The sequence below is a fragment of the Anomaloglossus baeobatrachus genome, chromosome 2 (assembly GCF_048569485.1).
Source record: "Anomaloglossus baeobatrachus isolate aAnoBae1 chromosome 2, aAnoBae1.hap1, whole genome shotgun sequence".
NCBI classification, from domain to species: domain Eukaryota; kingdom Metazoa; phylum Chordata; class Amphibia; order Anura; family Aromobatidae; genus Anomaloglossus; species Anomaloglossus baeobatrachus.
In genome coordinates, this window is record NC_134354.1 from 489749820 (window position 1) to 489767522 (window position 17703).

Below are 17703 nucleotides of genomic sequence, written 5' to 3' on the forward strand. Positions count from 1 at the left end.
ACACAGAGAGATTGTTTCATTATCGAGCAGCCAATTTTTCCTGTGAATAGTGCTGCTCCGTAGGCAGGCTATCCATTTAGGCACAGGAGCTGCTGGTGAAAGCGTCATTTATACCACTGCTTTCTATTTCCTGGATTCTTACTCCTATAATAAAGGGATTCATTTTAGTGTTTCATTCTATCCAATGTACTGAACAACAGAATATATGAAATATTTCTTTTTAGGTTGTCCATTCAGATTTCTGATATCCTCTTGTCATTTTACAATTGGTCCTTAATAGGCCTCCTCTATTATCTCAACATTCTCTAATATGGTTTAGATTTCCCATTTCACTTAAGGGCCATTTACACGCTGCGACATCGCTAACAATATATATCGTCGGGGTCACGGTGTTTGTGATGCACATCTGGCATCGTTAGCTACATCGCAGCATGTGACAGGCAGGAGCGACCTCAAACAATCGCAAAAGAGACAAAAATCGTTGGTAAATGAGAGGTCGTTCATGTACCAAAAATCGTTGTCTGGTAAGTAGCAATGTTGTTCCTCATTCCTGTGGCATCACACATTGCTATGTGTGACACCGCAGGAGCTACGATCATCTCCTTACCTGCCTCCACCGGCAATGAGGAAGGAAGGAGGTGGGCGGCATGTTCCGGCCGCTCATCTCCGGCCCTCCTTTGCTATTGGACGGCTGATGTGTGACGAAAGGAGGCGGTTCGCCAGCAACAGCGACATCGCAAGATCGGTACCGATATCGCAGCGTGTAAAGTACCCTTTAGGCTACTTTCACACATCTGGTATTTGTCTTCAGGCACAATCCGGTGTTAAAACTGATGCAACGGATCAGGTGAAAAAACGGATCAGTTGCATCAGTTTTTTCCATCAGTTCCTTCAGTTTTTGGACGGATCCGTTGTGTTACTGAGCATGCTCAGTAGCAAAAAACAGAATCCGTTGCTGTAATGCATTGTATGCCGCATTAAGACGGATCCGGCACCCATAGGCTTTCATTGAAAAACACGTCGGATGACGCTGGGGACAAAAAACGCTTCATTCTGCGTTCTTTCCGGCCGCTGGACAAGCGAATTTTTCCGGATCCGGATAGAACGCAGAGCCATGCGGCACAATCCGACGCTAATGCAAGTATATGAGGAAAAAAACATACGGCTGCAGCAGACGCCGAATCCGTTTTTTCTGCAAAGACGGCGAATATCGGATGTGTGAAAGCAGCCTTATATCTTAGCCCAAGAATTTGCACCAAAAACTGCACGAGTGATTCCAGCCTAAGCATTGATGGCCTATCCTCTGGAGGGACACTACATGAAGCACTTGTCACGCTCCCCGGGTCCCCTGTCCAGCTCCCTGGCTCCCCTGTCACGCTCCCCGGCTTCCCTGGCTCGCTCCCCGGCTCCTCTGTCCGGCATCCCCCGCTCCACAGCCTCCAGGCCCCCTCACCTATGATCCCCAGGCGTCCCGGTCCCCGCTCCCAGCGTCCGCCGGCAGCTTCGTTCCAGCCCGGCTCCCCTGCCTCCTGTTCGCCGCTCCCTGCCCTGGCTTCTGGCACCCGGGCCTCGCGCATGCGCATTAGGGCGCGCGCGCGGTCATTGACCCTTTCTTAAAGGGCCAGCGTCCACGGACAGGATATTGAACACACAGGTACTGGGTATAAAGGGGTTTAATGTCCAAGTGGGCGGGGCCTGTTCTTCGTGTTTCCTAAGCTAGGAGTCAGGTCTCCTTGTGTCTCTGTGATATTTTTACCTATCTCTCTTCTAGAGCCGCTCCTGCCTCGCCATCCGGTCCTGCCGATTCCCGAACCCCGAACGCTGACTATCTGCCATCCCGTCAGTCCGTACCATCTCTGATCCCTGTGGTGACCCGTCCTCTCGCTCCATCGGTTCCGGACTCTGCCTGACAACATCTCGGCCTCCGAACCTGAGCTCCGTCACCCGGACTACCATCAGTGACTCCGTGGTCCCAGGGACTTCTCCATTCCACTCTTTTGCACGGACTGTCCTGCTACCCGTAGTGCTCCGGCTACCGGACCCCTTGCCTTCATTAAGGTGTTCGGCCCAGTGGATCCACCTCCTGGGTCTGCCCGTCCACCTGGCCCTTACAGTACTCTTGATTAAATGTGGACAGAAAAGGCCATTATGAAATGAACATAAATATTTCCTCATATTAGTATATGCACCATGTTCCAAATTATTATGCAAATTGGTTTTAAGTGTCAAAGCGATTATTATTTTTTTTTTTTTCAATGAAACTCATTGATGGTATTGTGTCTCAGGGTTCTTTGGATCACTGAAATAAATCGCAGATACCTATGATAATTAGTTTGCCAGGTGACCCCAATAAAAGGAAAACTGGATGCTCCACAATATTAAACAGGCCACAGTATTCAAGTAACGTGAAAGAAAAAGGATCTCTCTGCTGCCGAAAAGCATCAAATAGTGCAATGCCTTGGACAAGGGATGAAAACATTAGATATTTCACGAAAACTTAAGCGTGATCATCGTACTGTGAAGAGATTTGTGGCTTATTCTGAGCACATACGTGTTCATGCTAATAAAGGCAGAATGAGGAAAGTTTCTGCCAGGCAAGTTCATCAGATTAAGAGAGCAGCTGCTAAAAAGCCATTTCAAACCAGCAAACATATATTTGGAAGCTGTTGGTGCCTCTGGAGTACCTCAAACCTCAAGGTGTAGGATCCTTCAAAGGCTTGCTGTGGTGCATAAACCTACTATTCGGCCACCCCTAACCAGTGCTCACAAGCAGAAACAGTTGCAGTGGGCCCAGACATACATGAAGACTAATTTTCCAACAGTCTTGTTTACTGATGAGTGTTGAGCAACCCTGGATGGTCCAGATGGAGTAGTGAATGGTTGGTGGATGGCCACCATGTCCTAACAAGGCTGCGACGTCAGCAAGGAGGTGGAGGAGTCATGTTTTGGGCCAGAATCATAGGGAGAGATATGTTAGACCCCTTTAGGATTCCTGAAGGTGTTAAAATGACCTCTGCTAAGTATATAGAGTTTCTGACTGACAACTTTCTTTCATGGTACAAAAAGCAGAAACGTGTCTTCAGAAGCAAAATCATCTTCATGCATAACAATGCACCAGCTCATGCTGCAAAGAATACCTCTGTGTCATTGGCTGCTATGGCCATAGAAGGAGATAAACTCATGGTGTGGCCACCATCATCCCCTGACCTCAACCCTATAGAGAACCTTTGGAATATCATCAAGCAAAAGATCTATGAGAGTGGGAGGCAGTTCACATCAAAACAGCAGCTCTGGGAGGCTATTCTGACATCATGCAAAGAAATTCAAGCAGAAACTCTCCAAAACCCACAAGTTCAATGGATGCAAGAATAGTGAAGGTGATATCAAAGAAGAGTTCTTATGTTAACATGTAAATTGGTCTGTTAGTATGTTTTGGATTTAAATAGCTTTTTATTTCAGTGAATGTGACCTAATGCTGCAAATTCCACAAATGAGCATTTTCAGTTCTTTAAAAATATAAAATGTTTAGAAACTCTACTGTGCCTAATAATTTGGAACAGTGCATTTTGAGTTTTTTTTTCATTTTGAAGATTGTACGGTTATCATTGGGAGGTTTCTTCAATAAAATTCGATGTATACTCTAATGGGTGATGACTTTTATTAGACTGACTGTCATTTGCACTGACCATTTCGGAAAATCAGAGAAAAATATAATTTGCATAATAATTTGGAACATGGTGTAAGAGGTAGCAATCTAAAAAGTGAAAACAGCAACAACAACAAAAAATTAACAGGGACGGGAGGCAATTGCTGTCATTTGTCATACGTCTAGTGGATTCAGGGCACAATGATTGGTACAATTTGTGCTTCTCTCTATGCTAGTCTGCAACTAGGGCGTTTACAGTATACCAGCTTAGGCCCTCTCTGCATGTGCGCAGAAAAAGGTTCCGTTTTAACCATCTGTGTGATACATACTGGAAAAAAATGCATGACACTGAAATTAATTTTTTTATGTTTTAAAGATGTGCAAAGATAGATAGAGAGATAGAGAGATAATAGTGTCAAGCGAGAGTGTACAGATGCTTAGCGTGCAGCACAACACAGGGGTAACAAAGGTAATTGTATAGAAGGAAGGCTCTGGTGATAGAGAAAGGGGAGAGAGGACATCTCCTGCAACTCACCCGAGTCTGTACCCTACGCTCCCTAACATCCCTATATGGGTCCTTCCCCCCGTTGCTGTCACTTACCTAGGCCCTCACTTGCCCTGAACTCACTCTGGCTAGGAAATAGGCTGTCACGAACACTAGTCTCACTACTGCAATAATACAGCACAAGGTAAGTGAGACAAATAGAGAGAAAATAGATACAAAAAGGAAAAAAAACACTCCAAGATCCTCCAATGCAGCTAAACACCACAGCTGCAATAGTCACAACTTCACAAAGAGGCACTCTATGAGCCACATCAGGGCATGCAGTGGAGGCAGGGCACAAGCGGTTGGTAAAAAGAATCGCTGGTGATAGTGTCATTCACCATCACCTGTTATCCTTATTGCCACCAGCTTGCGCCCTGCCTCCAATACAGTGCCTTGCAAAAGTATTTGGCTGCCTTGAATTTTTCAACCTTTTCCCACATTTCAGTCTTCAAACATAAAAATAAAAAATGTAATGTTATTGTGAAGAATCAACAACAAGTGGGACACAATTGTGTAGTAGAACGAAATTTATTGCTTATTTTAAACTTTTTAAAAAAATAAATAACTGAAAAGTGGGGCCTGCAATATTATTCGTCCCTTTTAAGTTAATACTTTGTAGCACCACCTTTGCTGCGATTACAGCTGCAAGTCACTTGGGGTATGTCTCTATCAGTTTCGCACATCGAGAGAATGAAATTCTTGCCCATTCTCCCTTTGCAAATAGCTCAAGCTGAGTGAGGTTGGATGGAGAGCGTTTGTGAACAGCAGTTTTCAGCTCTTTTCACAGATTCTCGATTGGATTCAGGTCTGAACTTTGACTTGGCCATTCTAATACCTAGATACGTTTATTTGTGAACCATTCCATTGTAGATTTTGCTTTGTGTTTTGGATCATTGTCTTGTTGGAAGACAAATCTCCGTCCCAGTCTCAGGTCTTTTGCAGACTCCAACAGGTTTTCTTCAAAATGGTCCTGTATTTGGCTCCATCCATCTTCCCATCAATTTTAACCATCTTCCTTGTCCCTGCTGAAGAAAGAAAAGCAGGTGCAAACCATGATACTGCCACCACCATGTTTGACAGTGGGGATGGTGTGTTCAGGGTGATGAGCTGTGTTGCTTTTACGCCAAATATATCGTTTGGCATTGAGCCCAAATAGTTTGATTTTGATTTCATCTGACCAGAGCACCTTCTTCCACATGTGTGGTGTGTCTCCCAGGTGGCTTGAGGCAAATTTTAAGTGACACTTTTATGGATATCTTTGAGAAATGGCTTTCTTCTTGCCAATCTTCCATAAAGGCCAGATTTGTGCAGTGTACGACTGATTGTTGCCCTATGGACAGACTAGCCCACCTCAGCTGTAGATCTCTGTAGTTCATCTAGCGTGATCATGGGCCTCTTGGCTGCATCTCTGATCAGTCTTCTCCTTGTTGGAGATGAAATTTTGGATGGACGGCCGGGTCTTGGTAGATTTACAGTAACATACTACTCCTTTCATTTCAATATGATCGCTTGCACAGTGCTCCTTGGGATGTTTAAAGTTTTGGAAATCTTTTTATAACCAAATCCGGCTTTAAACCTCTCCACAACAGTATTACAGACCTGCCTGTTGTGTCCCTTGGTCTTCATGCTGCTATCTGCGCTTTAAACAGAACACTGAGACTATCACAGAGCAGGTGCATTTATACGGAGACTTGATTACACACAGGTGGGTTATATTTATTATCATCAGTCATTTAGGACAACATTTGCTCATTCAGAGATCCTCAATGAACTTCTGGAGTGAGTTTGCTCCACTGAAAGTAAAGGGGATGAATAATATTGCACTCCCCACTTGGCCATATTAAAATACTCACCTTATATTATTTTGAGTGCTGTATTCACCCTTTACATTATCTACACCAGGGGTGGGCAATTAATTTTCCCATGGGGCCGCATGAGAAATTGGGATGGTTTTAGAGGGCCGGACTAATATAATTAACTCAGTTCTACTTAATACTATATTTAGTATATATACTATCCCCTCATAAACAAACAGTAAGGGGTACTTTGCACACTACGACATCGCAGGTGCGATGTCGGTGGGGTCATGTCGAAAGTGACGCACTTCCTGCGTTGCTCTCGACATCGTAGTGTGTAAATCCTAGATGATACGATTAACGAGCGCAAAAGCGTCGTAATCGTATCTTCGGTGTAGCATCGGCGAATTCCATAATTCTGCTGACGTGACGGTCCGATGTTGTTCCTCGCTCCAGCGGCAGCACACATCGCTGTGTGTGAAGTTGCAGGAGCGAGGAACATCTCCTACCTGCGTCCCAGCTGCAATGCGGAAGGAAGGAGGTGGGCGGAATGTTTACATCCCGCTCATCTCCGCCCCTCTGTTCCTATTGGCCGCCTGCCGTGTGACGTCGCAGTGACGCCGCACGAACCGCCCTCTTAATAAGGGGGCGGGTTGCCGGCCAGAGCGACGTCGCATGGCAGGTAAGTGCATGTGAAGCTGACGTAGTGATAATATTCGCTACGGCAGCTATCACCATGATATCGCAGCTGCGACGGGGGCGGGGACTATCGCGCTCGGCATCGCAGCATCGGCTTGCAATGTCGTAGTGTGCAAAGTACCCCTAAGTTAAACAATACAAAGATTCAATGAAAATGTGGGGGGCATAGACATTACTGGGATCAGTGGGGGGCATAGACATTACTGGGGCCAGGGGGGGGGCATAAACATTACTGGGGTCAGTGGGGGACATACACATTACTGAGGTGAGTTAATGGCATAGAAATCCCTGGGTTGAGTAGGGGGCATACACATTACTGGGGCCTGTGAAGCATACATACTGGCCCTTGTGGCCTGTAGAGCATACATACTGGCCCTGGTGGCCAGTGTAGCATACATACTGGCCCTGGTGGCCAGTGGAGCATACATACTGGCCCTGGTGGCCAGTGGAGCATACATATTGTCAGTGGTGGCCAGTGGAGCATACATACAGACAGTGGTGGCCAGTGGAGCATACATACAGACAGTGGTGGCCAGTGGAGCATACATACAGACAGTGGAGGCCAGTGGAGTATACATACTGACTGTGGAGGCCAGTGGAGCATACATACTGACAGTGGTGGCCAGTGGAGCATACATACTGACAGTGGTGGCCAGTGGAGCATACATACAGACAGTGGTGGCCAGTGGAGCATACATACTGACAGTGATGGCCAGTGGGGCATACATACTGACCGTGATGGCCAATGGAGCATACATACTGGTACTGGTGGCTTGTGGAACATACATACTAGCCCTGGTGGCCAGTGGAGCATACATACTGGCCCTGGTGGCCAGTGGAACATACATACTGGCCCTGGTGGCCAGTGGAGCATACATACTGACTGTGGTGGCCAGTGGGGCATACATATTGACCGTGGTGACCAGTGGGGCATACATACTGACCATGGAGGCCAGTGGGGCATACACCTAAAAAGATGTGTTTTTAGGGAGCGTCTGAAGCTGAGTAAGTTGTGATTTGTCCTAACTTCTTGGGGTAGAGCGTTCCAGAGGTTTGGTGCAGCTCGGAAGAAGTCCCACTCCCGAATCCAAGACTTCTTCCGAGCTGCACCAAACCTCTGGAACGCTCTACCCCAAGAAGTTAGGACAAATCACAACTTACTCAGCTTCAGACGCTCCCTAAAAACGCATCTTTTTAGGGTGGCCTATCACACTCCCTAGCCAAACTAATTTCACCTAATCCCTCTACAATTTCTCAGAACATAACCCCACGTCAAACTCCATGGCACCCAAATGCGTCTCAAGGCTCTGGCCAACTGGACCAGGAAGCCATCATCTATCCCCCATGAGCTGGCTGGATTGTCATTTTAAATAAACACTTGTACCTTGCCCCTCCCCCCATCTCATTGTAGATTGTAAGCTCTCACGAGCAGGGTTGCCATTTTTCCTTTTAAATATTGTATCCTCTATAATTGTTACTTGTTTGTATATGTTTATGTATATGATATGTATATGTTCCTCCTGAATTGTAAAGCGCTGCGGAATATGTTGGCGCTATAGAAATAAAGATTATTATTATTATTATTTATTATTATACTGACCGTGGTGGCCAGTGGGGCATACATACTGACCGTGGTGGCCAGTGAGGAATACATACTGACTGTGGTGGTCAGTGGAGCATACATACTGACATTGGTGGCCTGTGGGACATACATACTGACCGTGGTGGCCTGTGGGGCATACATACTGACCCTGGGGGCGCTGAGGGCAGAGGCAGGCAGCACTGCAGCAGCAGAGCCTGAGGGCTCCTCTGGCTGTCTTCTCTGAGTCCCCTGTGTTTCTGCTTCTACTATTACAGGCACAGGGGGACCTGAGAAGACACAAGTGCTGCTCCCCTGCTCTCTCCTCCTGCAGGTACTGCTCTTTCCTTGCTGCTGCTACTGGTGCACATTACCTCAGTTTGCAGAACAGATGTTTTTGAAGTGGCCACTGTGGAGATGAGCTGGTCACATGTGAGGATCCTGGGTAGTAGGGGCAGGCAAAGGGGGCGTGGCCAACATCGACAGAGCAGGGGAGGGGACAAGGAAGGCATCCGAGGAGTGTGTGTCCAGCATTGAGGGGAAAACAGAAAGCTCATGCATAACCGGCGCGCAACCCAATCATATAAAATAGTCAGTGACTGGTTCATATGCTAGTATAAATGTAATTTTATTAAGTCCAAAGACACACACTACACAGAAACATGATAAAACCAATTAAAATTGTGCAGAATAGCACAGGTAAGGACTCGTTCCCTCTGGGATCAGGTGGAAATTGCCAACATGGAGTCATGCAAGAAGTCAGCATATAATAAGAAATAACTGACTCCTGTATATATATCAATGATAATTACACAACTCATGAATTCAGTACATGAACAGGTGAATAATGACAGTACATATACCCCAATATTACAATGCATACATATCATGGACACATCATATATAAGTAATACATCTCATGGTAGTGGGATCTGAGTGATCACATGAATTGGGCTATGAATGATAGGCCCTTAAAGGGGTATCAATGATGTCCCAAATATTCTATTGGGTATACCTCATCAGAGTCAGACAATAAGACCTGATGGTCACACAAGGAAGATCATGCAGTGAATAATCGTCACCTAGTTATTCAATCAAAATATACTACCCATAATATGGAGCATGAAAATGAGAGTCATGGCAACACTAGGGGGAGCGTGGCCAGCCCCACGCGTATCGCTGCGGACAGCTTCATCAGGGGAGGGTGTGGGTTAGACCATGTGAAAGGATATATATAGGAACCTTAATTATCTAAATAAAAACAAGTGGTAAAGGATGAACGTATCATTGGTGGTTACTAAGGACGCTACACATGTGTGAAATAGACATACCATTGGTGGTTACTCTGGATGTTATACGTGCACGGAGTAAATATACCATTGATGGTTACCATGAACGCTGTACGTGCACGGAGCTGGGCGCTGCCATAACCGGATATGATGTCATATCCGGAATCCCGATATCCGGAGGCTACATTAGTACGGCCGATTAAAGAGAGACAGAAAGTAATCGCCCGGTGGGTACAGTGAGAGTTGCAGGGATCCAATACATCATGAATACGTATGGCAAGAGGGGGCATGGAAGACAGCAAAAGGGGCATGGTTAGCAGCATATATGCCATAGAAGGCATCCAGAGAGTGTGACCAGCATCTAGAGGGGCCGTGACTGGCAGAAAGAGGGGGCGTGGTCGGCAGAGTGGGGGCATAGCAGCTGCTTATCACTGCACTGCGGGATACATAGCTCCTGGCAGTGAGAGCGGGGCTGAGGCATAAAATCATAGTTCAGGATACGTCTCCAACTCTCAGCAAGATGGGCGAGCCGGTCACAGACTTGCCCAGGTCTGATTTACAGAGTTGGATCCAGGAGTGCTGTATTTCCTTTTTCTACAGATTTGTATAGCGAAGGGAAGTGGTCACATAAAAGCTGCACCTGAGATTTAGGCTATGTGCACACGCTGCGTTTTTTTGACGCTGCGTTTTTGTGCGTTTTTGGCCGCTAAAAACGCACAGAAACGCACCTGCGTCGAAAAAACGCGGCAAAACGCGTGCGTTTTTTTGCTGCGTTTTGCTGCGTTTTTGCTCACTGCGTCCTTATGCGTTTTTTATCAGTGAACAAAAAAAAAAAGGTCTGATGTAATTTCCTTCAATGTGTTCTTCATTCTCCACTAGTGTATGCAGAAGAGCAGACAGCTGCAGAACTACAAGGCTCAGCATCCTCGATCCAATAGTGTATGCAGGAGAGCAGACAGCAGCTGTTGAACTACAAGGCTCAGCATCCTCCATCCAATAGTGTATGCAGGAGAGCAGACAGCAGCTGTCGAACTACAAGGCTCAGCATCCTCCTTCCAGGACTTTATGCAGGATTTCTTTGCCCCCCCCCCCAAAAAAAAAATGACGTGGGCTTCGCCATATTTTTGTATGCTAGCCGGGTACAGCAGGCAGGTACGGGCTGCCCCCAACCCCCAGCTGCCTATTTGTACCCGGCTGGGAACCAAAAATATAGGGAAGCCCTTTTTTTTTAAATTATTTCATGAATTTCATGAAATAATTTAAAAAAAAAAATGACGTGGGCTTCGCCCCATTTTTGAGTCCAGCCGGGTACAACTAGGCAGCTGGGGATTGGAATCCACAGTGCAGGGTGCCCATGCTTTCTGGGCACCCCCGCTGTGAATTGCAGTCCCGCAGCCACCCCAGAAAATGGCGCTTTCATAGAAGCGCCATCTTCTGGCGCTGTATCCAACTCTTCCAGCTGCCCTGATGCCGGGTGGCTCGCTGGGTAATAATGGGGTTAGGGCTAGCTGTATATTATCAGCTAGCCCTAAGCCCGAAATTCATGGTGTCATGCCAATATTAGACATGGCCACCATGAATTTCTAGTAAAGATAAAAAAAAAACACAACACACAGAAAAATATTTTTATTAGAAATAAAACACAACACAATTAGTGACTCCATCTTTATTGAAATAAACCCCCCTTCGCAGTAATCCTGGGTTAGGGTCCCGCGCCGTCCAATCCGGATCCAATATCATCTGATCGGTTTGCTGGAAGGCAAAGCGATCAGATGATGTGTCAGGATCAAGTGCCTGAATCCCATCACACATCAGCTGATTGCATAAACACCGATTATACAATCAGCTGATGCATCGGTGCAAAAAAAACAAAAAACAATAATACTCACTTATGTGCTGATTACCGATTACCGGCAGCTCCTGCAGCGATGGGGCGGGAGTCTGATCCCGTCCGATCGCTGCAGCAGCTGCCGGTAGGATGAAGTCTCCTGACGCATCCGCTGATACCGGCCGGGCGCCCGCGTCAGCCCGAGACTCGATCAGCTGATGCGTCAGGTGACTGCATCAGGTGATCCATCGCCAGGTCCTGTAAGCAAGGTCCTGCATCCATCGGAGCTTTCCCGGCCGTCTGCACACAGCCGGAGCGGGGGTGGCGATACCGTGAGAGGAGATGGGAGCGGGCATGGCACCGGGAGGCTGCACACAGGTGAGTATAACTTTTTTTTTTTTTTTCTACTGTTAACTTTTGTTTTCGCAGCCGCTTCCACCTCCTGCCTGTACATGGCGCCGCACGGCAGCATACATGCACAGGACGGGAGGTGGAAGCGGTGGTGACGGTACCGGGAGGATTCACGCTTCTGTGTATACTGACAGAAGGAATCCTCTTCCTGTACACGTCACTTTACTACCCACCTCCTGCGTTTATAGCTGCGTTTTTGGTCTTAGAAACGCACCAAAACGCAGCTATTTGCGTTTCTCATTGCGTCTTTCAACATCCCATTGAACTCAATGGATGAAAAGCGCAGTGAAAAACGCGGGAATAATTGACATGCTGCGTTTTTGTGGTCACCACAAAAACGCAGCTGAAAAAAAACGCTGTGTGGGGACAGCAAAAATGAAAACTCATAGACTTTGCTGGGGAAGCAAAGTCATGCAGTTTTGAGGCCAAAAACGCACCCGAAAAACGCGCAAAAACGCCGAGAAAAACGCACCGTGTGCACATAGCCTAAGGCTACAAAGGATACCCAGATAGGAGTTCTCAACCCCTACAGCACTAAAAGAAGCTAGATTCACTCAAACACAAGTTGTAGATCTGCACACAAGGCATTGTGACGTTTTGGTCGCAAACTCACCAGATGTCTCCTCTGAGCGGTACACACTCATGACACATAGATTTTACAGCTATTAACCAAATAAATAATAAAATAAATCTGATGTGGGTCCCCCCACTTTTGATAATTAGCAAAGATAAAGCAGTCAGCTATGAGATATTATGAGTCTGGGAAAGTCCATAGTTATTGAGGTCTTCTGACTCTAAAAATACCAGCCCACAGCCACCCCAGAAGTAAAGCGTCATAACATGCTCCAATTCTGGCTCTTTGCCTTGGCTGTTCCTGAATGCGCTGGTGCGGTAGCTATCAAGGAAATGGTTTTTGGGGCTGATGTCAGTTATAAAGTGTCCATAAACTCAGACACTCCAATTGCTAACCGAATAAAAAAAAAAGACACACAAAAAGCTACTTTATTAAAATAAACATTCCCTGAAACTATACACTGTTCGCTATGGTGTTAAAAAAAAAAATCCACGAGTAAGTGTCCCGTTTTATTTCTCTGTGTTTGTATGTTTGTGTTTATTTTCAGGTTTCCTTTTGGGGATTATGATGGATTTGGTGGACTACAGTGGAGCGGCATAAATTTCATTTTTGTAATAAAGTGGGGAACGAGAGAAAGTTAGGAGGAGTGTCTATTTTAACAAAGTATTCTTTTTGTGTGTCTTTTTTTATTTGATAACTGGGTTAGTAATGGGGTTAGCTGATAAACACCTCTCCATTACTAACACCAGAGCTTGATCATACATGTTTTTGGACACTACACAGCTGACATCATCCCCCAAAACCATTACTCCAATTGCCAAAAGCACCAAGGCATCAGGAAGAGAGGAGGTGAAGCGCCATATTTGGAGCATCTTGTGATGCTCCATTTCTGGGGTGGCTGTGGAATGGTATTTTTAGGTTGCAAAGATTCAAATAACCATGGACCTTCCCAGCCTGATAATATCAGTTCACAGATGTCTGCTTTACCTTTGCTGGTTATCAAAAATTCGGGGACCCCGTATAATTTTTTTCATTTAATTATTTATTTGGTTAATATCTGTAGCCATCTCTCTATCTTCTATTCACCTATCATCTATAAATCTCTCATCTTTGCCCATTTTTAATATTTAGAAATCAGTAATTCTTTGAATGCATTTAATTCTGGTCCGTGTCACACAGACGGGACACGGATGTGAAACGTGCTGTATGTGTTTTTAATGAACCCATATGGGTTTGTGTGTCTGTGCTGCATAGAATAAAAAACACATTCCCTTGTGGATCACACAGACATACGTGTGGTTCACACAGACACACAGTACATGTGAAAACACGGAGGTGTCAAAATTAACATTATAATTGGTGTGCGTGTAACCGTGTCTCCGGTACGTGTGAAACCAGACACCACACTTACTGGAAACGTACTGTTCATGTGAATGGGGTCTTATAGAATGCTTTTTAGCTATTACGAACCATATGGCAACATACTGCTATATCATCTCCATGGACACACATTTGTAGCAGCATGGAGTTGAGTGACAGGAAACATGTAGTTGTTCTTTTATTCTATAAACTACTGACAACATGTCTCCGAATTTCCAAGCAATACATATTGTATTTATTTTCTGAAAATGAGAAAAACTGTCAAAATTGTTTTCAGACCTCAAATAATGCAAAGAAAACAAGGTCATAATTATTTAGAAACAACAATACTAATGTTTTAACTCAGGAAGAGTTCAGAAATCAATATTTTGTGGAATAACCATGATTTTTAATCACAGCTTTCATGCGTCTTGACATGCTTTCCACAAGTCTTTCACGCTGCTTTTGGGGGACTTTTTGCCACTCCTTGTGCAAAAATTAAAGCAGTTCTTCTTGTTTGATGGCTTGTCACTATCCATCTTCCTCTTGATTACATTCCAGAGGTTTTCAATGGGGTTTAGGTCTTAAGATTGGGCTGGCCATGACAGGGTTTTGATGTGATGGTCCTTCATCCACATATTGACTGACCTAGCTGTGTGGCATAGCGCATTGTCGTGCTGGAAAAATCAGTCCTCAGAGTTGGAGAACATTGCCTGAGCAGAAGGAAGCAACTGTTTTTCCAGGATAACCTTGTATGTGGCTTGATTCATACGTTCTTCGCAAAGTTTAATATGAGCGGGCCGCTGCCAGACAGATCCTCCTCTCCCATTATTATCAGTCAGGGGATCCCATAAACAGACTGTTGGCTGATACCTCCAACATAGTCTACTGTGATGTATATACTGTAGCCCCCAGCCTCCCCCGTGATATATATACTGTAGCCCCCAGCCTCCCCTGTGATGTATATACTGTAGCTCCCAGCCTCCCCCATGATGTATATACTGTAGACCTCAGCCCCTCCTGTAATGTATATACTGTAGCCCCCAGCCCTTCCTGTGATGTATATCCTGTAGCCCCCAGCTTCCTCTGTGATGTATATCCTGTAGCCCCTAGCTTCCCCTGTGATGTATATACTGTAGCCCTTAGCCTGCCCTTTGATGTATATACTGTAGCCCCAAGCCCCTCTTGTGATGTATATACTGTAGGCCCAACTTCCCCTGTGATGTATATACTGGTGAGTCAAGTCCTGCCACCAGTCCAGAGAAAGCAACACTTTTGGGGACAACCGGATCTTGTGATCCAAAGAGCCTCTTGACTGCCTCTGTAAAGCCAGGACCTCCATCTGAAGGGAACTCATATGCAGCTGTGCCCAGAGAACAGCAGGGATGCAGGATGTGAGAGACCCCACTAGTGACATGGCTTGTCTGAGAGTCATGATTGGACTCCTTATTGCTGAAGCTATCAGAGACTTTATCCTATCCTTTTTCTCTTCTGGGAGAGAAAACAATTGCCTAACAGAGTCTAGTTTCAGCCCCAAAAAGGACTGACATTGTAGAGGTTGCAGCCTGGATTTCTCCCAATTGATGATCCACCCCAGGTCTTCCAGGATGGTGATCACTGTTCCTACATGTTGCCTGCAGAGATTCTCCATACTCACTACCAATAGGTTGTCTAGGTAAGGAACAATAAGGATCTGTTGAACTCTGATATGCACCATAACCTCCACCATGAGCTTCGTAAAGACCCTGGGTGCCATGGAGATGCCACATAGTAGGACCCTGAATTGGTAATGTCGCAGGCCGTTTTTCCCTCTGAAGAGCGAATCTCATGAATTTTTGATAAGCCTTGTGAATGGGGACATGCTAATAAGCGTCTTTTAAATCAAGTACCGCCATTAAACACCATGGATACAACAGTTTCCCTATGGATTTGACTGTCTCCATCTTGAAGGGGAGCTGTACTATGTGAAGATTTAGACCCTTTAGGTTGATTATTGTCCTGAAGGACGAGTCTGTCTTCTTTATGACAAATAGTGGGGAATAGAACCCCCGCCCCGCTTCATCTCTGGGGACCTCCTGTATCACTCTTTTTAAAAGGAGGGAGGCTATCTCAGACTCCAATGCACTTCTCTTCTCTCCCAGGTGCATGGATGTCACAATTAACCCCTTCCGAAAGGGCAAATCCATTTCTAGTTTCAGATCCTCCGAGATTATCTGTAGAACCCACGGGCTGGATGAAATTCTTTCCCAGGATGGAAGGAAAAGGGAGAGCCTTCCTCCTACCGGGATGATGTTGTCATTGGGGACCTTTTGGCTTGTTAGCAGAAGATTCTCCAAACATGAACCCTGAGGACTTCTTTCTTCTATCCTTCCAGGAGTCCTAGTCCTTGGGGGGGTGCCGAGTACAAGGGAACTGAGGCTGGGCAGTTGGAAATCCCTGTTTCTTGTCTACTGCTTTAGACAGACGATCATCCAGCTTGGAACGAAACAAGTAGTTTCCCTCACAAGGCATCCCACACAATCTGCCCTTGGACTGCACATCTCCCGTCCAGGCCTTTAACCAAAGGGGTCTTCTGGCTGAATTAGAAAAGGCTGCTGATCTTGCAGACAATTTTAGGGAATCTATTGAAGTATCAGCGCGAGGAAGGCAGCTGCCCCCTGTACTAGTGGTAGCGAGGAGATTATGTCCTTTCTAAGTGAATGCATCCAACATAGCCAATATAGCCAATATCTTCAAAGGGGAGGGTAGTGGACCTATACGCCTTAGAAACCGCAACATCAATTTTTGGTGTCTTGTCCCATGAAGTGATTACCTCCTCCTCAAAAGGATATTTCCTTTTCAGGGAAGAAGAGGGAGGTATTCTTTTGTCCGGTTTGTTCCATTGGTCCGTAATAAGGCTCTGGATTTTCTGGTGAATCGGAAATACTCTTTTTCTCTTGACTTTTAAGCTCCCAAACATGAGATCCTGCATTGATTCGGGATATTTAGCACCCACCAATCCCATGGTGGAGTGGACTGCCTTCACCAGATGAAAACAATAGAAGCCGCGGAGACACCATCACATGTTTCTCAACGCTGCCAGGAAACTAGCCAGGTCTTTCTCCGGGAAGGAACAACCACGGGAAGGGCAGTCTCCAGTCAAGGAAACTGCCTATGCCAAAACATGGTATCCATCCACAAACAGCTGTTTCGGGGTATTTGTCCCTCATCAGTGTGGAGTAGGAATCTGGCTAGTGGGAGCAATGCCTAGTAGAAGACTACATAAGCAAGGATGGTTGACCTTAGGGAGATGAACATCCACACCGCGGAGACACCATCACATGTTTCTCAACGCAGCCAATATAGCCAATATCTTCAAAGGGGAGGGTAATGGACCTATACGCCTTAGAAACCGCAACATCAATTTTTGGTGTCTTGTCCCATGAAGTGATTGCCTCCTCCTCAAAAGGATATTTCCTTTTCAGGGAAGTAGAGGGAGGTATTCTTTTGTTCGGTTTGTTCCATTGGTCCGTAATAAGGCTCTGGATTTTCTGGTGAATCGGAAATACTCTTTTTCTTTTGACTTTTAAGCTCCCAAACTTGAGATCCTGCATTGATTCGGGATCTTTAGCATCCACCAATCCCATGGTGGAGCGGACTGCCTTCACCAGATGAGCTACATCAGAGGACGGGAAGCATGGTCTTCTTCCCTCATCTGAGGAAGTTGAAGAGTCGGAAGATGAGGAAGAAGCGGGTGACAAGATCCCAGAGCCCCGATCTGAGTCACCTGACCTATCAGGGGTTCCACCATCCTTCTGAGCATGCTTCTTATGCTTCTTTTTTGCTGTATGGGAGAGGGAGCTGATAGAATCCCTGACCTCAGTTCTGATTTACGTCCCTTAACTCTGCCGCGAACCCTGGCCCTTCTTTACAGATGGTTCTTTGAATAAAAGCAGGCCAAAGTTCCTTCTTGTAGTCTTCGTCTAGAGTGTCCTT